We start from the raw sequence: 24,684 nt of genomic DNA on the forward strand, positions 1-24,684 counted from the left end.
GGAGGCCAACCTGACAAGCAGTCCTGTATCCTAAGATCCACCATATTATTCAGTTGCACCTCAACGTGTGAATAGAAATGTTCCATAGCTTGTGTATCATGGAAACCACATTCATTTATATTAATTATTAGGTACATAGTGTGCAACATTTGCTATTCTGTTGTATTCTCATTTTTTACTTATTTGTATCATAATATTTTATCTATCTTTGTATTTATTGCTGTTTTTACATTTCGTGTGAATTCATTTTCTGTTCTGCAAGACTCTCTTTTGTGGTCCTGAGGTGTTGATTGGAACTTTTTTAACGGCAGATGTGTCAAATCAGGACTACAAACAAGATCCCGCAGTCCAACAGCCCTCATGCCTTCCAAAACTTTGAAAGAGTTCCAAATGTACTTTAGCAGAGCGCCTTCAGCAGAGTGCCTTCACCTCGGCCAATTACCCACTCGCCTCTTTGTGTGTGTGTGTGTGTGTGAGTGTGTGTGTCCACATGTCGGCATGGCTCATTCACTGACTGAGTTTTGGGGGGCGGGGGGGGGGGGGGGTCAGACTAAAAGGCTCAGGTTAAATTACTGACAGAGTGTCATTATCTGACATGAATCTAACTCCGCTATGATATACTATCCACTCTGGATTATAGATTTGACCTCCGCTTGGTTTTTGCCAAATTGAAGAGATTAATCGAGGCCCCATGCCTGGTTTTCTCCCACAGGCCAAATCCCTCGCCTCCACTGGATAATGTCATCTTTGCTCTTGACAGGCCAAGCCGCCGAGGCCCCCGGACAGCTCTATGGACTCCTGAAGCTCCAGTCAAGAGTGCAGACGCGTCGCCTGACAAACGTGACACTTACAGTAGCTGATGCAATTATTTCTGGGAAGAGAGCAAAGCAACTCGCAGAGAAATGCACAACTCGTGAGCAAGTCAAGGTCACAACTGAGAAGAATTTGTGTCCCTCCAAGGGGACGTCTGACAAAGTCCACCGACATTTGAATATCTGGAGAGTTTATCACCCTACAAATTAAGAAATAAGACAAGCCAGTCAGCTTTAAGGGGGGGCGCCGAGATCGAAAAACATGAGAAACATTTTCCTTATTACTTATACTGCAGCTGCTCTTTCAAAGTATGTACTGTTACATGTAGTGTGCCTTTAATCGGGAAATATATACAAAAATTCCAAATATTCATATATCCGCTGCATAGGATTGTGGGTCAGAATAGCCAAAAGCTGCCTACGGATGTGTTAAGTCCTCCTGGTATTTCCTGATATACTGCATTTGACACCCTGTGTATCGGGTACATTCTTGTTTTTCTGCCATGCTATTTAGTATGGTAGTATGAGTACACAGAGCATGTGATTGAACAAGCCAACCCGTTCTGGCTCCCCTTCCAATGTCATGTGCAGGCTCAGAGCAGACTGGGCTTTTATTGGAAGAGGGGGGTTTAAAGAGAGAGGCGCTAAATGGAGAGTTTCAGACACAAGGTGAATATACGAGCATAAAGACAGACCGTGGGGGGTAAATAACGTGTTTTTTAAAAAACATTAAAGCATGTAAAATTCTAGTAAAAAGCCAGCATACAAGTACAGACCTGAACAGGAGCCCGGTTTGTTCCCCTTCAATGTTGTTGCACACGTGCATGAGGATTGCATTGAGTACAATGACCACAAATCATGCGGCCGCACTGTTATGAATACGGCAGTGTTAAATGTTGCTCAGGGCTTTGGAAACGGCTGTGCACTAACAGCGGGAAGGTATTTGAAGAATCCCAAACAATACGGGCAGCAGTCACACATTTACTGTGACAGCAGCTTGCCGTGGCCTTGGTGTCATATTAACTCATGCAAAATATCATTTCTCTCTCTGCCCCCTAACGATGCCGATTGAAATTATCTTGCAACGGGACTTGTTTTCACCCTCAAATGGATGAACCTAGTGTCGACGTCAGTGTGTGAGCTCAGGTCATAGTGGGTGCCCAGAATTTGCAATTAATGAAGGATTACGAGCTGCGAGGAGATCAAAACAGTCATACTGTTTCTTCATATTTCAGAGGATTAAATGCTTAGCAACTGGGGGAAGCGAGACCTTTACTCGAATGTCTGGGGAACTTTACTGGCTCTTGTTTTTGTTGGCGAACATGGGAGCTGCAGTGCGCCGCAACCCGTCCCACTCATACCAGTATGCATCCAGTAACACCAGTAATTATTTCACATACGTTGTTCCAGGGACGTGAACTTTGAGTCAACTCAAGTCATTGTTTTTGATGACTTGCGACTTGACAGCCTTGACTCAAATTAATTGCTTGAGTTCGTTTGATGTTTTCAGTTTAAATATACAAAAAAAAAAAAAAAGATCTGGAAGAAAATTATGAAATAAGCGGATGTTAAAGCTACTCTAAGGAACTTTCGTTTTGTCATGTTGATTTTAGGCGGTCCCTGACAACAGAAGGTGTTTCATGGCACCAAATTCAGAAACAATTATCATTTTGCTGCAGCAGGGTCTGCTATGGGGAACCAGGACCAGGACTGGTTCCTCCCCTTCCGGCAGGGCCCAGCAATACGACCTGGGAGGACACCCACCCACTCACGCTTACGCAGGCACGCACGCACACACGCAAGCACGCACGCACAAACACACACACACACACACACAAACACACACACAGACACACACACACACACACACACACTCACACACACACACACTTAACTTGGGACTGGACTTGCCTCTTCACTAAGGACTCAACCTCACTTACCTTGAGATGAGCTTTAACTTTAGAAGAAAAAAACACTTTGTTGTTCCTGTGAGATTGCTGCAGTGACATGTCATTTGCTGCTTGGCTACTTATTCATCGGTAAAAATGGAAAAAGGTAAAAAAAAAAAAAAAAAATAAAGACAATGAATTGTTTTTGCAAATGATGTTAGACTTATGAAATATTTCACATATGACAGTGTACATCCTCAGCTTCAACACACACACACGCGCACACACGCACCCACTCTCTAACACGCACGCACACACACACACACACACACACACACACACACACACACACACACACACACACGCAGACAGAGCGCGGTAGCTTTAAGAGCGGAGGCGTGGTGCTGCCTGCTGTTTGACCGACTTGTCGGTCCCTCAGTCCGCGCTCTCATTCGGCTCCGCTTGAAAGCCTCGCGCGGTGTTAGGTGGGCAGCGGCTCTCTGGTTTCGTTCGGTCGTGTGGCACGCGCGGTGACAGCGACAAGGGGATTTACTGTGACCGAGCAGCCACCGTTTCTCCGCAACGAAGCCTCACAGGTAAGTTGTCCAGTGTCACTGAAAAAAAAGCCCAACGTCAATTGGGAGCGGGTGCCTTGTGATGGTGCCGCGAGACGCCTTCAGGTATCCGTCGGCTGGGGGTCTGGAGGGCTGAGGGGCTGATGAGGGTTACGTTGAGGTCCAAACACGCACGCTGTGTGTGTGTGTGTGTGTGTGTGTGTGTGTGTGTGTGTGTGTGTGTGTGTGTGTGTGTGTGTGTGTGTGTGTGTGTGTGTGTGTGGGGGGGGGGGGGGGTAGTATCGTGAAATGAGGCTGATGAGATTCGAGATTTACGGTGGAAAGGGGTTCCTGTTGGGCTCGGCTGCGTGCCCATCATGCCAATTAAGATTAAGATCCATCATCCTATATATTAGATATCCATATTACAGGTGGGGGGCACGATTTATTGTTGCATGTCACCTACTTTCCTTGCCTGTAAAATATTGCGCGTTCCCGACCTCCATTCGATCTACATTGCTTACTTTAGACGCAGTTGTGCGCATGACAGCGTGCCTTCACCGATTCTTCTCTCTCTCTCTCTCTCTCTCTCTCTCTCTCTCTCTCTCTCTCTCTCTCTCTCTCTCTCTCTCTCTCTTTTTCTATCTATCTATCTATCTATCTATCTATCTATCTATCTATCTATCTATCTATCACACAGACAGACAGACAGACAGAGACACACACACACACACGGCTTATTTTCACTGATCGATACCGATGTGCTCCGTAGTCAGTATCCGTAGTCAGTATTTACAGAAGCGCGTTACATATACGATATTATTATTAATATTATTATTGTTATGAGAAGGCGGCCGCGCGCTGTACCACACGGTGCGTGTAGTTCCCGTGACCATCCACAGAGGGCGCTGCGTCCCCTATGCTCTGTCATCGCACCGCAGCCTGGTCATACTGAAAAAAATGCCTACTCATAACGACGTCAATGTTGTTTCAACCAAATGATTTCTGTTTAAGTGAGTCTCCTACTGTTTGTTTTCCTGCAATAAATATTTTACATATTATTTATTTATATATTTATATTATATTTTATATTATATTTATATTTTAATAGTAGGAAGGGAAATGATTGGACACTTAGGTGGGTGGGGGTGGGGACAGCCATGCCTCTTAAAGCCCACACTGCCTGTGTTTATAGGCTGGCATTAAAGCTGACTGAACATCTGGCAGTGATGCAGCATTGGCTCCTCTCGGTCAGTTGTTGAGGCTTTACGAGCACAGCACCATGCTCAGCACAGAAATCATCCCCTCCTCTTCCTTTGCACACGCACACACAGCTTTGCCAACATAGCATCTGCTACATTCCTCCTACTGGATCAAGACAAACTGTTTTTTGGGCCACAGTTCAAATAAGAATACAAAACAAAAGATTATGGGTGAGAGGATCGGAATGAGATTATGACAAGGAAATTACATTTGAATCATGCTAACCCATTGGGGGTAAGTGACTTGCAGGATTTGTCCATGTAAGGCTGCTGACGGACTTCTCAATAATGTCTAATGCACACTTTACAGGCCTCAGTGGGCTGCTCAGTGAACCCCGAAGACTCGCATTATTGGACAGCAGCAATGGATGGATTTCGTGCAAAGCCCCACACTATAGGCGGCTGTATGTCTCTTAGCGGAGCTGCAATGCACTGAGCTTTCAATACGCTTTAAGCGTTTTTCACAGGTTCAACCTCATGCATGCAAAAACATACAATGTAAAACAGGGAATATTTGTCTCTTTACTCCCAAGGCAAAGGCGGCTGTTTTTTAGAGTCTCCTGTTTTGATTTGTGATCCTTCTCAGAAAGGGAAGAAAAAATAGGTGTGACGTCCAAAAGCAACGAGGCTGCTGGTCTGAGGTGCTCTGCCTCTGTCTGTACCCCTCTGCTGACAAAGCGAAGGGTAGACATAGTAGAGCTGTTGGTGGTCTGTTTTGGTCGGGGAACATTGTTCCCAATCAGTTACAGAGACAGATGTTGACTCGCTTCCACCTGGGGCTAGATGTTTTGGTTGCAAGCGACTTTTGCCCATTGGGGCCGTAAGGTGAGAATCGGGCGTGCCGGGCAGGATGGGGGAAGGGGGGGGGGGGATCTGGCGCTATGCCGCTTAGATCTTGGGCATCTTTTGTGCAGCCTTTCACTTTGCACATCTGCTGCCAAGCCGTTGATTCATTGTACAATCTGTCAGAGGCACTCAGGATTTAGAATGTAAGCACTCCAAATGTGACTATTAATAAATCGGTATGCAAACGGATCACATTGAAAGGGCCGACACCGTTGCACCAAGTGGGTGGCTCTCCTTCCCAGCCAGGCCTCATAAAAGTTGCATCCTGAGAAGTTGGCCAGCACTACTTTCTGCTTCCAGACCCATTGCCGACGCACTGAGTGGCCAAGGTGAATGCATCAGGCCGGCCCCTGCTCCGGCCCACCCTGCTTCCTGCGCAGTGGACAGCAGCCGGGCCCAACTTTATCCGTGCAGAGCTTCTGGCGCAGCAAGACGGAGTCTGTGAGTAATTAGCTGCATTGGTATAATCCTGTACCAGACACAGCGTTACATCCGCCAAACCCTCCCGTCACTTGTTTTCCTCCCAATCCTCAGTCCCAAGTGGTAATGACACCCCCACCCCACCTCTTCCACCCGTCAGTCTCCCTGAACACCACCGCTTATTTACGAGCACATGTGGAAAACAGTGAAACCGCTTTGGTTCGCAGATTTGTTTCTGCAGCAGGGGGCAACCATATTATTTTTACACTTAGCCGAAGCACACCTCTGAAGAAATGGGATCCAATGTCACTATGAAACGACGTGTATCATAGACCAGATTTTGATGGCGTCTTTTTATGACTATTATTGTTTTTGGACGATTTAAATTTAAAAAAAAAACAAGGACAGTTTACATTTTGAATTCCAGACTTTTATCTTTATTGGGGAGGCAGAATACACATTTGGAGATGCTTATCCCAGGTTGAAAGTCTCAACCTAAGATATCTCTCCCCCATCTCGTCTCTTTGTAGAACAGGTCCAGGCCTCAGGTGCTCGTTGTGCATGGCTTTGTTGATGGGTGGTGGCAATGGCCTCTGGTCTGGTTCTCCTGTAGAGTGGCAAGGCTTTGGAGTTACCTAAGTCGGAGAAGACACATGGCACGGGAAGACCGGCCCCAGTGGGCCAGAGACCCCTGGCATCAGATCAGCAAGAGGCGTAGCCGACTGCGCAGCAGTGCTGATAAGATCCTAATATACATTTTGCTGGCACCTCACCTCAATAATCTGTATATCTCCAGGATTTACTTTCTCGTTCTGCTTTTCGCATCACTCTGTGGTCCAGTTATTGTGGTGTATGTAAAGCTATGCAACCGTGAACCTATTCACCCTAATTGCATGCAGAAAAAAAACATTGTCCAATGGGTCATGCTTCTTGAAGGAGGAAACCTCTTGTCCACTGGGATCTATCAAACAAAACAGTGCAAGACACTTTGCACTCTCTCTCCCCCCATTTCTCCTCCCCCTTCTCCCTTTTCCTCCTCCTCAATCTGTCCCTATAGTCTAATTTCCTGTCTGTCTCACCACACACACCCACTCGCTCCAAATTAAAAAAAAAAAAAGTTACATAATCAGATGGTTAAAATATCATAAAGCCCAGATACTTTATCATAGAATAGACGCCTCAGGTTCTGTTCCTGCAGCTCTGCACAATGTGTCAGTGTTCGCCAGGCTTTTGTGCTCTCTCGGCACTCTGGTGTTTTTGGAAACAGTAGCTCGCCGCCTTGACTACCCGATTAGACACGCTTCAACCCCTGGTATAAATTAGAGGTGATTTTAAGTCTCGGTTTCCGTGCATTGTTAATAATCCACAGAGGGAGCTTTTGACCACAGTCGTGGTAATATTTACTGCACAATGGCCACATGATTGGTTCTTCAGTCCCATCAGGGCTGAACACAGGGGGAGCAGGTGCTCGTGTACGATTGCCTCTTTGCTGTCTTGACGAATGATTCCCCCCATCACAGGGAATGATTTAGCACTCGGGGTAATGGAGGTTGAGAATAGCCTAATATGTCTTTACTTTTTGACATCTTGCTGCCCCCAACCTACGCCTCCTCGATCCCAACTGTGGTCCCCTTTACCCTCCCTGCCCTCCCGTCAACCGCCTCAGACAACTAACTCAATGCAATGGTTGTTTCGCCCCCTGTCTCCATGTAGTCACAGGCAATTAGCCGCTGTCAAAATACACTGCCAGACTGAGGGTTGAGACACGGGCACCCGAACCCCTTGCTCCTGCTCCCCCTCACGCTTGGCTAATATTACCCCGAGCTACCGGGGAAGGGCCAGATAGGTTTTGTCAGTGGGTTGGTGGGGGGGGGGGGGGTCCACTCGGGACCAGTGCGCATGCTACCTCACTGAGCACAAAGCAGCTCTTTCACATGGGATCTGGAGCACATATGGAATCGTTTGTCAAACCTCCAGTGCGTCAGTGCCCCGGATTCTCTCGGCTGCAGGTTTCCCTCGCACCTCTGCCCCTCCAACTTACTTTGCCTCTGAAATTAGCTTGAGAGGCTGCACATATAGATGGTCCTCTGTCTGTCCCTGCTCCTCGGTACTCAACAAAGCCTCAAACAATGTTATCCCACCACCTTGAGGTTTACCTATTTAAGTGCCCTTAAGAAACGAGCGGTGGACAGATTAATCGGTTTGGCCAATTTGATCATCGTCATTGGCTCAACCTTTCAATGTCCGCGCAACTGCTGCCAGTCATGCAGGAATGTACATCACCATTATACAAAGCTACATGCATAAAGTCAATGGGTACTTCATATATATATATATATATATATATATATATATATATATATATATATATATATATATATATATATATATATAAATATATAAATATATAAATATATAAATAAATGAAAGTTATCTTCATAAAAGAGCGTTATTGGTAAGTTATGCTGAAAGCACGGTGTATCTGTTTAGCTAGCAAGCATTGTCATTGTGAGTTGGCTAGCAGTAAGTGAAAGCTCAGCACAACTTTAAGCCATATTTTATCATTTCTGGGCCACTTTGGTTGATATGTGTGCATGTGATCAACTCCTGGTATCGGCCCATTAATCGGCTTTTGACTTATTTTTTTTTAACGTTATCTGCCTTTTAAAATCCACTATCAGTTGACCATTACTTCAAAGCAAGTGTTGGTTTCTTGGATGTTCTGTTTTGACCTTGTGGTCTGTACAAACTATCCAGTGGACATAACTAATCATCGGTGTTTGAACCACTTCTGACCCCTTGCTCATCCACAGAGGGTAGACTTCCACAATGATTCCTGTATTCACATTCAAGTCGATGTGTGTGTGAATGTGAGTTCACTGACTGATGGCTTCCCCATAGGGCAATTGTTATTAATTGCAGTTGATGAGATTTTAGTTAAAGGAGACGCATCATGCTCATTTTCAGGTTCATGTATGTATTTGTGTTTCTACTAAGACGTGTTTGGTGTTTGCATGCTTTAATTAATGTAAAATTACCTGCATTTAGCCTCTGTCTAAATGTTTGACTCTAAAACACTCTGTTTTAGGGCATTTCTTTTTAAGAAGCCTTCATAAAAAAGCACAGCATCTGATTGGTCGCCATCTTCATTGGGTCCTTGCAGTTGGGGACTTACCGCTTGTGTCAACTACACAGAGATTAGCGGCCCTTTTACAAGTCACTATATAGTTTTGACATCGCAACCTGATTAAAATCCTGACTGCTTGTTTACAGGCACAGTCTCTAAATAAACATGAGTAAAATTAGTTTCTTAGTGGATTGAGCATTTCAATACATTCACAGTATATATATATATATATATATATATATATTTAGCACTAGGACCTGCTTCATAATTTAACAAGACATGCAATCTCTCCACAATATACAATCCTTAAGGTTGTATTACCTTAATTCAAGGTCCTGCATTTAGTAGAGTTGGCTTGCCTTTCCTTGAATGAATTAGTCACCATACAAAATTACAGGAAACCTATTTTAACAGTAACGCAATGCCAGCGTGACATCACCTCGAAGGATTGGCCTCTAAACGGCACAGCTGAGTGGAGATAACGAAGCGGCCTGGATGTTTATTTTTTCCCCTTCTGCATTCCAGCTTCTTATTTATAATGGCCTTGATATTCAGCTCGGGGGGTTACTTCTATAAAAGGAAGTTTGAGGACTTCTGCTGACCAACTCGAAGGGAGGCTTACATGCCACATTTTTAAGACGTAACCTTTAGATTTCCAGGAGATGGACCCTGAATAAGTATGGCTTGGGTCAGAGACAGTGGGGTACGAGACTGAGCAATGGAGACACGAAGCTGTCAGCTCACTCAGCAGTGTACTGATTTTTTAACATCCTGGTGTACCTCTAAAGGATTTAAGGCCCTGACATTTGATTGCAACAGATGCAACTCTTTGTACCAGAGGTCAAACCTATGTTGTTAAGCGTATACTCAACACATAGTGAAACCTGGTGAAAGGTGACCTTTGACCTGTGACGCGGCCCTACTGCCCGGCCGGCCCTCCCAGAAATAAATTGTGTTTACAAAGAGCTTGTCAGTATGCGCTTCAGATTTAATTATCCTGACATGTCAGGTTGGGTAGTCGATGGCGTTCGAAAATCTATCTGGAATCATGTGGCTTTGTTTTCCCTTCACGATAAAGTTCACACTGAGAATTTCCTCAGCTTGCAAATGCCGATTGGGAAACTGAGAACAGAATTTATTGTCCTAGAATTTTTATCTTGCATTGTTTGTTTCCCAGGATCAACTCCTCCCTAAATTAGTCTCACCTCACCGCTACCAATCTAGATGTCCTCAGTGGCCTGACACCCCATTTAATGCCTAGCAGATGGTATTTGTAGTGGGAGATTGTGCTGAAGACAGATTACCTTAATGAGGTAATTTACCAATGGGCTTGTGTGAGTTTGACCAAATCATCTGGTAGAGGCTCATTCCAGCCCTCTGAGGTTCTAAAATCTACTTCAGGTTACTTGCGGGTGAGTCCACTGAATATCCTTCACAGGGCCGGGGCATTTTCACCAGCCATACGGCATGGCATGCACGTCTTTGGGCTGTGGTATTGTAACAAACAGATCTCCCTCCTCTTTCGGTCCCTCCCTCTCCTCGACGGACAGGGGTCCTTTTCGCTGCCCTGGGCGGCTCTGTTTGTGTGCTTGATTGTGGGAAAGTTGCTTGACTATCCGTGAGAGTCCCCCGCTCTCTGGACCGGCTTTTCCCCTGGGGTCCTCCAGAATCGGAGAGGCTGAGTCCCACCATTGCTTCGAGGCCCCCCTCTTCCCCCGGCAGCCTCTAGTGGTAGGGTAGTCCCAAGTCACTAACTGTATGTATGACCAGGCCCCCTTGTGTTATAGTCCAGCAGCAGTTTATCTTTTCAGAAGCGGCAGAAGGGGGAGATCCTTCAGTCTTTTCAGCAGAGCAATAAAGAAGCCTGGCAAAAAGCACTCCTTACCAATTAATCACTTCAGACGGGGAGAGGGGATGGGGCTGAGATGGAGACATAGATGTTGATCTGACACAGGTTTTTACTTTTTAAATGAGCCAGAATGTGGTGGGTTTACTTTGGCTACTTTAGTAGAATATGCTGGCTCCAAAGCTGGATTTTTTTGATTTTTAATTTTTAATTTTCAGCTTATTTAGATTCTGAATTCCAATTTTCCTTTTCAATGCATTCAGTTACCACTGGCATTGATTTGCTTCCACTTTCACAATTGGGTACTGTTTAATGTTCACTATCTGATTCATGGGATTCCCCTGAAAGACTTTCTCAGGCTTTTGATTCCACAATGCCTTGCAGGGATCAGCATAGGAACGAGCTGTAATTATTTTTCAACGATTAGACAAACCGTCAGATAACCCAACCTCCCACCACCATCCTACGTTCAATTTAGGCAACTTGAATTCACTCGCAGTGATATAAACCTGGAGCATCTGAAAAAGATTTAAGATGCAGCCGCATCCCGTTCACCCTTCTAATCCGTCATAATATTCTTGACCTATGCTTTAAACACAAAACTTTGATCTCACTTTGTTTCAAACCAGTACCAAGAAGTAAAACATATCTTTAGCTCAACACTGTCGTAATTCCTGCTAAGACTTTTAGATTACTAAATTTGCATTTCTTTCCAATCATGCTATGACTTTATGGCACAGTCCAAAGTTCTTAAGTGGAATTGAAAGCTGTGACGGACACTTTTACGGTCTTGCTACGGGCTCTCTCTCAGCCTTTAATGCAACATCTGAGCTAACTCTCCTCTCATTGTGCTTGAGCTTTGAGATGGATGGCTGCATGTTGCTGAAGAATACAGGAGCGGTAAGAAACTTCTTTTTTTTTTGCTTATTGAGTGGCTAAACAGACCAACTCTGCCTGAACGGTGGAGCCGAACCATAGATCCTTCATCCCCGGCAAGTTCTTTTCAAAAACTCCTTTTTGCCAAGTGACAAACCGCGTGGTTGGTAACAACTAAAGCATTCAGAGGCAGTATGAATAGGGGCCTGTCTCAGGAGAGGGCTTGTTGAAATGGGGCCTTTTGCATTTATCCCTCCAGAGAGGCAGATTGATCTCACTCAGGTTCTTTTTCCGGGCTCTGGCGCTGCACTTCAAATGGCCCGTTGAAAGGCGAAGCATTTATTTGTGCCGTGTGAGGAACTGAGTCCTTTGCACAGTTCCATTGTCGGCAGAGGGGTTCTTCGTACCGGGTCGTCCCTTCTCCTTCCAGTACAGCTCACTCGGCCTCTTGACACGTGGTAGCTGTTTCCCCCTCTAACCGTATTTCTCTCTCTTTTCTTCTTGTCCGCTCTCCCTGATCAATACTGATGTAAAACACAGGTTCTTTTTCACGTTTGTGCTGATGCACAACGGCACAATGGCTCTCCTGTTAAAACGGTTGCCACACTCCTCTTACGTACACTCCATCATTCCCTTTGCGGTAAACATCACATGTGGACATCAGGTGACCTCCTTGGTGCTGTTCCCTTGGTTACCCCTCACCCCCCGCCATTCCTCTCCAACTTCCTCCTATGCATCCGGCAGCAGCCTCTCAGAGCAGTGTGCTGTTTTTCCTCTCCTTCCACTTGTGTAAACCAGGGGACTATCTGCCATCAGCATTCAGGAAGCACTGGCGTAAATAGACGCCTAGATCCAACGAGGGGGAACTCAAATGACCCAGCCAAGTCATGGCAACCGTTATTTTTGATCGCTTCAGTATCCATGCGCATTGTGTTTCATAAACAGATGTTTATATTTGTGTATGGGTTTCAAGGGAAACTCATTTGTACAATTGTATAAGATCACACGGGGCTGGAAACGCGAAGCGGGACACCGCTTTTTCCTGTTTTGAAGCGACATCGGCGAAGGCGCCAGATGGCACGTGATGCATGTTGTCTCTAGACCTGCCAGTGGTCAATTAGTCATTTAGAGTGTGCACCTGTACATGCGGTCGCCTGCTACTATGGTCACGTAGCGCTTGTCGCCGCCGATGTTGGCTGTGGTTGCCATAGCTGGCTTGCAGTTAAAAGGATCACGGTTGGCATTCAAGTGTCAGAATATAGGAGAAAAACGGATCCAGGAAGGTAAAAACTAAAAAAAGAATGTGTGCCTATTCTGTTGAAAGGTCTGTCCTGTCAGCAATGGACTGATGGAGAGATAACCCATAAGTCATTGCTGTCGGTGCGCCAAACAATTTGACGGTTTCAGCAGCGCAGGAATTGGCCGGCGTTAAAAGGTTACTTGAGGCCGATTCCCTCTAGCAACAGCATGGGAGCATTAATTGTTTTTAGGGTAGTAATCCATCTCGCAAATGACTTTTTTGCAACCCCTCTTACACCTTATACATTGTCCAGCAGCCGTGAGGATAAGATGTGAAGTGTGCGGAGGCCGATAGACATTAGTGATCGGCAGAGAGATAGGAAGAAGAGAAATGGGAGAGGTCAGCGGAGTGGCAGTGATCCTACCCGACTGTACCCTTGCCCTTGACCACATCTAGTGGGATTGATGCTAGCGCCGGGGGGGAGGGTGTGGGGGATTAGAGGCATTAGTCAGACAGATTGGACCCTCGGTGCAGACATTTTAATGCTGCTGTATCAACCCATGCACACGTCCACCGTCCTGCTGCGCTAACAAACAAATTGCCTTAAATGTACAATTCATTACCAGAGTGATTCGGGCTATTACAACGGCATGGTGACAAACTTTAAAATAGTTGGGATCCTCTTTTTGAAGTGGTTGTTGGACAGCGAGAGAGGAGAGGAACTTTGAACGGACGTTTAGGCGTGTTTATCAAGTTAAAGGTATTGATGAAATACTGCTGAAATAATGAGCGAAAATTCAATTATTCCATGAGAATTAAATAAGATTTTCCAGGAGGATATGTTATGTATTCACAGTATCTGGATCATCTTGCTTTAAAATAAAGATGAAGAAGAATTGCTCTCAGCCTGTTCCCAGCCTTGCTTCTCTCACTCGTCCCCTTCCTTCCCCCGCTCTTGTGCTGGGCCCCGTTTCACTGCCAGGTTGCCTTGGTGACAGGCTTCGGTACATAAACCGGGCGACGTTTGTGGAAACGCAGCGCCGCGAGGCAGGAAGGCTTGTGCATTCTTTATCTCTCACCCCTCAGTGGGGAGCAGGAGCTCCAGAAGCAAATGGAGCCTCATCTTTCTATCCGCCCCTTTCCCACCTTTTTTAAGCCAGAAATAAAACGGCATCTTTTAGGGAAGCAAATCTCTGATAGACGGATGCGTTTCACTTTCCAATATAGGCAACAGTCTACAGGATGAATAATCTTGTGTTTTTATCATATTGCAGGGCAAAAATATATATTTTGCAATGTCAGTTTCCATGAAGCAGTCCTAACATAGCGTATGCTACCATGTAGCTCGCATGGATGAACGCACACTCCTCACCCACCCGTCACCACATTACCTTCCTGACATTCCTTCCAGGAGCTAAGGGAAGAGGAAAGAAATCTGCTGCCCGCTGGTGTGGCCCTGTGTAGCAGAATGGAGGGAAGAAACCCCGCTGTGATCTGTTTTGTCGCCGATATTCGAGCGCGCACAAACTCACTTTTAACACAGCGGACAAAGTGTTAAAGCATACGCCGGTCATAAATTTGTCTTGTGCATTTGGCTACTGGTGAAGCGGCGCGCAATACATTTCCCAGACTTATCCCCGCTCTTATTTTTTTCGTGTGTGTTTCATTAGAATACACTTGAAGACTTCCAATGTAACAGTATATCAACTGTCAGTACATTTTTCACTGTAGGTTATTTTTAGCTCTGTTCCACTTGCAGACCACCTCTCTGCAGCTTGGCTTCCCGTTGTCTCTCTAGAACTCTAGGCCCAAAGTTTAGGAAGCCATTTTTGCTCAAAGGAGGCTGTCAACGGAGGACGAGCGTGAAGTGGCCGTCGAGCCCTTCCCTTGGGTCATCTCATCGATCGGCTTCAATTACATTACATTGAATTTTAGCTGATGCGTTTATCCAAAGCGACTTACATTTTTTTGCTCTGTACACCATAGACACAGCAACGGGGAGCAATTTGAGGTTAAGTGTCTTGCTGAATAACACATCGACATGGATTAGCAGAACCACTGACCCTCTGATTGGAAAACAGCAATGCTATCCACTGAGACACACTCGCCCCTTCCTTTCATCCCGGTCCCAACAATCAATGCTTGTGACTAATGAAATGGTTCATAGGCGTTTGTGAGGCGAGGTCACCGAGTTCAGCTTCATAATCGTGCCCCGTGGTCATAATAATGCCAGTTCTCACGACAGTCCTACTGTCTCGAGAGGAACAAAAAAAAGGCAGACTCATTGTTCCATTAAGGAAACCGAGATGCAGCGAGAGGAAAAGCCGCCGGAGGAAAAAAGAATGCTGACCCACATTTCTGTTGCTGTGTGCAATGGGACAAGGACTGCAGGCCCGACCTGGCCATTTAGCTGGAATAGCATGTAATCGAAACAATGTGTGTTGATTGTACGCAGCCAGAGTAGATGTGATTGACCCAGATTTGTTTTACCGGGGTCGTGGCTTGTTTTTTATTCGTAGCAGAGGCCTCATTACAGAAAGGACTGAAGTCTGGAATACTATTGTAAGAGTGAAATTGCATGATGTAAATGTAATTACGTGTATGAGGTATGACCACTAGTCAGCGCTGTTCGTGCGTCTGGATGTGAGAGGGTAAAGTGAGAGGGAGAAGAAGAGTGAGGAGAAGTGAAAGGGAAAACGGGGACTTGGCGGTGCGGCTGGAATGTGGACTTGTGACTAAAGTTATGAGGAAAACCCAGAACGTGTTGGACTGATTTATTCTTGCTGATACACCCACGTCGCTTACACTATCTTATCTCACTTCAGGATGGTATTTAGGACACTAGTGTTATAGAAATCATAGGATAGGAATTTAGCTGTTAAAGAACTACTACTAGGAAGTTAAAACAGCCCTGTCTCAAATGAAGAAACGCAGCAGAAATGTTCTTAGGTCTGTGTTGAAATCACACGGAAGATGGGGAACAACATAAACATGGACATTTAAGGATTTGAGGGCCATTCAAGGTGGAGTTTCCTCTCCTCCACCAGACTCTTTTTAGCTAGAATTATACTCTTCGACTCTATTTTCTGTTAATGATGATGGGAGCCGTTGATGGTATGGTTTGTCCTTCTGGATCACCCTACCTGTACGTTCTGAACGTAGATACAGTTATGGGCAGCAAGGCTACATCCACACTACTACATTCTACACATTTCAGCCTGGTGTCCAGAACCTGCACACATACAGTACATACAATGCATCTGCAACGCTGTGCGTATTCAAAAACCCACAGCATTGCAGATGAATTGTATTTATATAAAAAATAAATACTGCGACAAAGTTTTCTCATCATCAGTTTGTTAGCTTGATTTTACAAGTTATCTGTCTGTCTAAAACAGGAAGTGACACTTTTTAGCAGCAGACAATAAAGAAGCGCTGTCTGTCAGTGACTGTCACTGAGAAGCCATATTTCAGAGCGGAGGTGAAGGATGTGCTGAGCTCCTGCCTCTAGGCATAGCTGGCTTTAATCAACACCATCATTTACCCCTCTTGCGAGTAATGGGCACACATTGCCCCCCCCCCCCCCCTCCCCACCGCCCCCTCCGTCCCCTCCCGTCCCCGTCTCCCCTTTCTCCGTCCCACCAACATTGTCTATCTTACACACACACACACAGCAATGAGAAGATCCATGTCTGTGTTCCCACTCTCACCAGCACAGTCACTCCTTTGCTCACACACACAGCTGCTTAAAGGAGCTATATATAGATATATCTATATATAGGTATTTATAAATGCTGCCGGTGGCAAAGATGACTTAAACTACTCAAATATGATCCCAGTTGTACTAAACTGTAATGAATGAATAAATGAATTGGGCATGCTGGATTGCTCTGCTTCTATGCAGAGCAACCCATCTTTGTCCACTGTGACACAGGCGGCAGGAAGTGGAGGGACGCATCTAGTTTGGGTGTAATCTGTAATCACATGCTTGTGTCCATCATATATAACTGGCTGATGACTGCAGGAAGATATCAAAGTCCTGACCCAGTCCCGCAGAAACAACCTTTGGCCCCAGTATGTTGCACTCAGCCACTGGAGGGAAAGTGTTGACCCGGCAGACAGCAACGTAATCCATGTGACAGTCCACGATAAAATCACGAAGTAACTTCATTTTGGTTTTGTGTGAGCCCCCTCCTCAGCTGGGGAACAGGATGTGGCAAAGGGCTCCTCAGCTTCAGGGGATCGTAAATCATTGTAATAACACATCTGACCCTTCCCACCATGTAGGAGGCAGCTGTACAGACAAGCTCTCTGTGTGGTTGCACTGAACACGAGGCACGTGTGCTCGAGTGATGCTGATGGGTCAAAGATCGACTGCTGTTTCGCGAGTGCAGAGATCCTTGATTTAAATTTGCGTGGTCCCAAAATTGTTCGGTTGTGGATTTGATGGGATGTTGTAGTTGAATTCTTTAAGTTACGGTTTTCCCCTTCTAACTATTATAAAGTGTAAAATGTAAAGTATTGTATAGTTCCTACAGCACTAACGGGGGATAGACTGCACTGGCTGTCCCTCAGCACTTCTACTATGTGGATAAACAGGAAGTGTTTGTTATTAGTTTGTCATCTCTGGAGAGCTCATAAGATGGGATAAGAAGCTTCAGTGCAGAACCCAGAAAGGCCATCATCATCTGCCCAGAAAGAGAGGGACTGAGAAACGACGATGTAAGCCGCGTCACTCAGAGTAAACTGTGGCTTTACTTAGGTTGGTTGGATCCATTATGGTCAGGCCAGACCAGAGGGTTTGAGAAAAAAATTGGTGGGCTATTTTTAGGAAATCCATTTCCTCTGCTTTGTGATTTAAATGTTTTGAGAAAGGAGAGAACTGCTTTTATTTCTTTTGTCACAGTAGCTGTTACAGCATTTTGCAAATGAAATACTGCTGTGTTTCTGTTGTTTGGCATTTTGTCCCTGTACATTATGCCCTCAGCATTACCTTATCTCTCTGGGACCAGCCAGGTTGCTTGAAGCTCTGACCTGCTGCTTTGGCAGCGGTGAACGACAAACAACCACCAGCACCGTCGATTAACACTTAACCTTGGCCAGTGTCATTAAAAAGTGTCAGTGTCTAATGGTGCCGCCAGGTTCAAAGACTTTCCCACCCATAACAAGAGGTTAAGGGTCAGCAACCTTGTCGTAAGGTCTTGGACGCGGACATGCACCTGTCCGCAGGAGGCCCCTTTTGCAGAACAGATGCAACTACATGCATTTTTTTTTTTCTGGAGGTGTGTGTGTGTGTGTGTGTGTGTGTGTGAGAATGTAATTTAAAATTGCACTCAACTTTTTATTCCTATTTCCCAGACATGCTCCACCATGCACAGACATATGCAATGCTTTTGAGGGCCTTGATTTATATAGTTCTGAATGGGTTTTAAGAAGGGACACTCTTGCACCTGGAGAAGCTCAGATGGAGAATTTAGTCTCGGGTTGAGTCTGTGGTCAACGAAAGAACTCACAAAGGAAGTCCCTCCTGAAAAGGCTGGCGCTTTTTGAGCTTTATGAATTTTTTTATGTCGGTATAAGAAATAGTGATAAATTATTATGTCAGTCGTCCAGCTGAAGTTGCACTCTCTGGAGTGAAGTCCCTGTATCGGCAATATAACAGCAACGAGAATACATAAACATCGCTTTTGAATGGTGGCATCTGGAAAAAAGAGCAAGGTCGTTTCCTTTTGAATTTTGCCATCAGTTGTTTACCCCGGTACACCTGGATTCCTGTCAGTCAAGAGAAGCAAGAGAAGCAAAGTATGGTTTTAGTTTCTGCTGTCGTGGAAAGAAACCTGTGCATCGCAACATTTTAAAAATGGTTGCACTGTGTGATACAATTATTCTAACATTATCCAAAAGTGAATAGAGCTTGATCTTCGCGCCTGAAGATGGTGTTACATCATCGGTTACCACGATGAAGCTGTCATAAGTCAGTCAGCAGAAAGCTGGAACGTTGTCTCAACATGACTGCATTTAGCTGGCACACATCCAGGCACACAGCAGAGGTTCTGTGGGTGCAGGCGGTTGGGTGACCTCTGACCTTGCCCAGTCTGCCTCCGGGACAAACAAGCCATTCACAAAAGCACTTTCTCGCTCTGACTGGTCATCCCGTTGAGCTGCTTGTTTACTCTCAATCAAGGTTGATTCTTATCAGCAGGTGGATTATCTCATATTAGTGATGGAAAAGAGGGTTGAAGGAAGAAGTGCATCTGCGTGGTAGAAAGTATGAATGTATACAGTAAGGCTGTAAATAACAAAGACGGAAAGGAATGTCACAATAAGAACATAGTGACTACAAACAGATTTTTGTTTTATGGCTTTCTGTCATTAGGGTACTTTTCCGCAGAGGCTTTTGAAATATGGCTGCATAGTGTTTTATAGCCAGCGTACAATTAGACCGTGAATAAAAAAAATGCTCTTTCTTACTCGCAATATTTCTCCATACGAGTGGGAAATAAATGGCTATGTGCAAAAGGCTGCGACAAGGAATTCCTGGCCAGCAAGAGCTGCCGGGCCAGGAGGAACCCTAAATAAAGCATTCAGGAACAACACGTCGTAAAGCATGAGCGTTTGCCGTGTTTGCTTCTGCTGCCGGTGCTTCTGGAGGAGGACACTCTGCCTCTCATGTCGCTTGTCCTTAGTGCCGACCGTGGAAAGAGTGGCGAGGAGATCCAATGTGAAACGAGGGCCTCGCTGCTCGCTGTCTCTTCGTCTGTTATCGAGTCTGACAGCGTATGAGAGGTCTGAAGGAGGGAGGTGGTTTACGAGCCTAAAGGAGACCACCTTGGGGGAACGTGCCTTCTTCTTGTCCAATATTCCGTTCACCTTTTTTAGTCCCACTCTGAGTGGCAATTATTATTTTTTACTCCTCCTGCTGGCCTCGTTTAGCACTCGTTAGCCAGACTGTAATTGTTGCTGCAGCGTGGAGGTGCAGGGTTTTACCTCAGGGAAAGATCGCTGCCTGGGACGCTGAGTGAAGTCTTACAGGACCGGGGTCTAGACAGCTTTAACCATCTAACCGACAGGTCTGACTGGTGAGTGGCAGGTTGTCTGGAGCTGCTTGCTACGAAGAGGTAGGTACCTTAACCTGAGCTGTGGAGTCTCTGCAGCAAGTCCCATTGTGACTCTTCACTTTGGCTGAACACCGACCTCACTTGTGTTGTGAAAGGAATCACACCGAGGGGCAGCACAAGTTCACTAAAACCCAAGTTTTGTGGAGGCCACAATCGTCGGTCATCTCTCTGGCACACAGAGTGACAGTGTGGAGTTCCTTTTTTTCCCGCAAAATGCACGCTGTCCATGGCGAGTGAAAACAAAGGTTCCCTCCAAAGAAAAACAGGAGAACAAATGGACACAAGGAAGGCTTACTGGATCCCCAACTCTCCCTCTTGTTTTTGTTTTGAAGGAGGCATGATGTTTATTGCGAGCATGCCAAGCCCACTCCATTTGCATCAATTAGTGGCTGTAATTTAGCCGACTGTGATGGATGATACAGGGGAGGCAGAAAGTGCACTTAGCTGGGCCGGGGTATGAGCTTTGCCTATTCCTCTAGGTCCTCCCCTCCACCTGTTTTGGTGATAGAGTTGTTACCTCTTAGAGAGAACGCAGAAGTGACTCAAACCCTCATCGTGGACGCTGCACAGAAAGAAGAAAGAGGCGATTGGGGGGGAGAGTGGACATCATGGAGATGAGCTGGACCCCTCTGAGAGCAGGGTTAATGGATGCATCCCCTGGGCTCGCTCAGGAATGCACCCAGGCATTACCGCCGGCAACTCGGTGTCGTCTGTCTTCCATCCCTAGAGAAAGTTGACAAACGATATTATACCTCCCCAACCCCCTCCTTCACCCATCTCGACTCCTTAGTTTATTTGTGCAAGTGCAAATGCCACAGTTTCACTGAGACCGGATGCTGGTTAATGTATGCATTTGGGTCCTGCTTTAGAGGTTCCACATTTATTATCTTTTGTATTATTGTGCACTGGTATTTGCACAGAGCTGCTGTGTAGCAGAGACCAGCTGTTTAAATGCAATAACCAGCAGGCGAGCTGGCCCTTCCCCCGATCTGTGAAGATAAGATCACTTGGTATAAAATCAATTGACATTTGAACCTTGTCCTCAAAAGGTTGGGCAGTAAAGGTAGAACTGTATGGCTCTGGAGGTCTTGCTGATAGATGTCAGGGTTTCCAATATACCTTTACTGCCCAAACCTATGACCATAGTCTGACTTCTTAGCTTTATTATAAACGCACCGTTGTGAAAGTGTACACAGCTAAGAAAATGAGCTTTACAGCACCCCTCACCTTCAAAATATATTTAAAATAAAAATACTGCAATAAAAAAAGAGATAGCAAAATGGGCCGTCTTAAAATAATAGGCGATATAATATGTCATCGGATTCTAATTAATATTGCAACAATGTGTTCATCACTTTAATGTTGCAGCTGGTGAAGACAAAGCTTATCTGAGCTGCTTATATTATTTATAAACATTAAGCATAGAATGATTATATACTTGTAAACGACATCCTTAATAATGCATCATAGTTTATTTTTTGATTTAGGGTATTGGGAATCTGAATCTGCTAATTACTATTGTCAAATAAGTACTGGGCAGCTAAAAGTACAATATTGTATAATGTAATATATTATTTGTAATAGTCTAGAAGTATAAAGTGAGTAGAGTACCTAAACATTTTACTAAACAGGACAGAGCTACTACGAGAGCCCAACATTGTACACATTTTTCCATAAGCATGGGAATAGGAGTTGACTTGCTCCCTAAACGTTGGTAATGTGGTGCTTTAAATATTGCACTTTTATGTCTTTGAGAGTTTTTTCAAGCTGATGTTCCCAGCTGATTGGGCCTGTGTGGGGCCAGCCGGGGTGTCCAGGTCCTGGCCAGTGTAAAGGGAGTCTCGGGTTGATGACGCCAATGTTTGCACTCACCGACCCTGTGTACTATCACAGTAACATACTTGAACCACACTTCACAAACCCGTCTGTGGTGTGGCCCTCCAGCTGACCCTCCTCCCTCCACGGGTTACAACCCATCATAGCTAAGGGTGTAAACTTGACAACGCCAACAGAACTTCGCACAATCAAGCATCCTGTCTCACCTTCCGCTCAATGAACACCGATTGTATCTCAGGGAAAGCCTTTTCCTGTCTGTGTCACAGGGGCAAGTCCATAATGGTGAATCTCATATTTGGCACGTCTGCGTGTGTGCTCGGGTGTGCCTGTGTGCATCTATGCGTCTGTTGTCGATAAGGAGACGATACAGGAAAAGGGGTTTCCTTTGAACATGTGTGTAATATCCCCCCATCTACAGCTTTTATTGTTTTTTGATCTGCTCGGTGAGGGAACGCATTGGGTGTTGAGATAGGGTGGGAATGGTAATTTTCTTTCAGCTTGCCTTCTCTCTTGGACACATACACACACACAAACGCACATGTACATAAATGCATTAATATTCACAAAAAGTCCATCATCCTCTCCCCTCTGTCAACCACATGGATGCTGTCATACACTGGAGCCGGAATCCAGAAAGGGAGGGGGGGGCAGGGTGAGTGATCTAAAGAGAGAGAGAGAGAGAGGGAGAGGGAGCGGGGACAATGTCAACAGCTCAGCTCCCAGTGCAGTCAGCTGAAATCCAGGGCTCGGCTCAGAAGCTCAGGGAGGGGAAGCAGACAAAAACGCAGCAGCTTCGGTCGGGAAACATTGTTGGACTCGCCGAAGGCATGGAATCCGGACCCGAAACACAGACTCCACAGGACATGAAGAGGGACCTACATCCGGAGGCTGCAGGAACGCTTAAAAACGTTCTCGTATCCTCGCTCTGTTAAAAGGCTACTGGTTTCCCTTTTTTAAGTGACGTGACAGGGACAATCCATCTCTCAAGTGGGTGAGTAGGGAAACTCGATCTCATTTCCAAGACACATCGTGGTGCTGTTCAACTCTGCAGGAGACAGCACACACACAGAACTGGCTGTTTGAAGTTAAAACCCAGTTTGTCCGTGCACCGATTGCATGCACTGCATACAGTAATTTACTAACTTTATAGGTCATGAACAGCAGCAAAAGATGAGTTGGTCTTTATGTCCGGGCACCTTCTCCAGCGGTGTTGACAGCCCAGCTGGCTTTACCCCCACATGCACGGTGCTGCATTGCATGTGCAAGACTTTTGGCATATCGGTGGTAGTCTTGGATTCAAATTGAGCTCAGGTCGTTTGGAGTTTCATTTTCTTTGGAAAACTTTGGACAGTTTCAGGGTTGGATAAGGGGCGGGGGTTCAGCAGTATTGAGAGCTGAGGGAGCGAATTAAAAGAGATTGATAACCACGGTCTGTTTAAACATACAAAAAAAAGTTCAGGGAAATGTTTGTAATTTCAGGAATTGTGGGAGGATGGGACAGTGTCCTATGTCGGGTCCTGGACGTTGGCTGATCATACAAGTTCATTAATCACACAGTAAGCCCTTTGGTGTAAATGGTAGACCTGGCAGCCAGACATTCCATATGTGCTGTACATCTCCTATTAGCAACTCAACCCAATACGGAGCTATGGGAGAAGGCTTCTGCATGCCTCTAAATGCGGCCTGCTTTTGCTTGGGATGTTGGAATGGCCTTTTGATAGACTATCCACATTTCCCTGAAGAGAAGCCGTCTACAGCCCAGACCAACATAAACGTTCTGTGGGAGTCTCCCAGGATTCCTAATTGGAAGAAATTGTGAAGCCTCCTTTCCCGTGTGGAAGCGTTGCCTCTCCCAGCCAGTTGTAAATCCTGAGCGCGTGTCGAAAGCACAGCAGTGGAGCTCCCTCCAAATGTTACACCTGTGAAACGGATTATTTGGGTGAAAGGCGTCCCAAAACAGATGCGACGGCGTTTGTGAACATTTTACTTGAGGCTTTGGCTTCATAAATGGCTGATCTGGGAGATAATGGCTGTATGAATGGGCACAAGACAAACATGATTACTGCAACATTCAGCATAATCGGTTCCTTTCAGGTTGATGAACCAGAGGCAAAACTCATTTCTGCAGTCATGAGGCCACGTGCTCTCTTTGATGTCTTTTTTGCATTGGGAACAAGATGCTATCCTCTTCCACTACATTAAAGGCTCGTTCTGCAGTCGGCTGGAAGTCCTCCTCCCCTCACGTGTGCCAGGGGGCATGCGGAGTGACATCGCTAAAAGATTCAGTGCGTTGGGGGGCATTAGTGCATGTTGAGGACTCACACGTAGCATACATATATGCACTCTGCTGCCGTCAGGGCTTTCATATTTTACCGACAATTACGGATGCATGAACTGCTTTCACAGGATTATAGGGAGCGCGAGGACGAGTTAGTGAACAGTGTTTTATTTTTATTTTTATCGCTTCGGCCCTGCTGCTGACTGGCAGCTCAACGGCCTCCTCATTACGACCAGGACAGAGAGGAAGATGAGATGAGGTCTGTAAAGCTGCTTAAATTCAACTATCTTATATTTTGAGAGGGATTATCATGCTGTTGTATTTACAGTCGAGTGGTTGTGCTGCCTGAGGAACAAAACCCAGGGCAGTAAGGCTGCTATTGTTCTCGCTCCTTCACTGGAAGTCCCCCACACTGAATGAGAGTGTGTCAAACGCCACTATTGTATTTGTGCCAGTGACACACTTTCTGGGGTTTATGATGTGTAAGCATATCTTCTCTTTACAGCGCTTCAATTCAGTGTAGTGTTACCGCAGGCTATTTTAAAGGGGGAAAAAATGCTGGTCATATATGTGTAGCTAT

At 45.6% G+C, this 24,684-nt stretch overlaps 1 protein-coding gene across 3 annotated transcripts in view; it reads left to right on the top strand.

Moving 5' to 3' along the window:
* The first annotated feature begins 3,139 nt into the window (after positions 1 to 3,139).
* The window catches only part of daam2 (dishevelled associated activator of morphogenesis 2), a 97,680-nt gene continuing 76,135 nt past the window's right edge, over positions 3,140 to 24,684 (top strand). The window contains exons 1-2 of one of the 3 annotated variants that reach the window (XM_068579760.1): positions 3,140 to 3,297; positions 5,664 to 5,804. The gene's annotated coding sequence lies outside the window, so the exon portion shown is untranslated. Of the gene's footprint in view, positions 3,298 to 5,663; positions 5,805 to 22,575; positions 22,818 to 24,684 lie in introns of those variants that run through there. The other 2 variants (XM_068579758.1, XM_068579759.1) reach the window with 2 other exon arrangements.

Source organism: Clinocottus analis, unplaced genomic scaffold, assembly GCF_023055335.1.
Source record: "Clinocottus analis isolate CAN_PGR_092001 unplaced genomic scaffold, fCliAna1.0.p SCAF_17, whole genome shotgun sequence".
Classification (NCBI taxonomy): Eukaryota; Metazoa; Chordata; class Actinopteri; order Perciformes; family Cottidae; genus Clinocottus; species Clinocottus analis.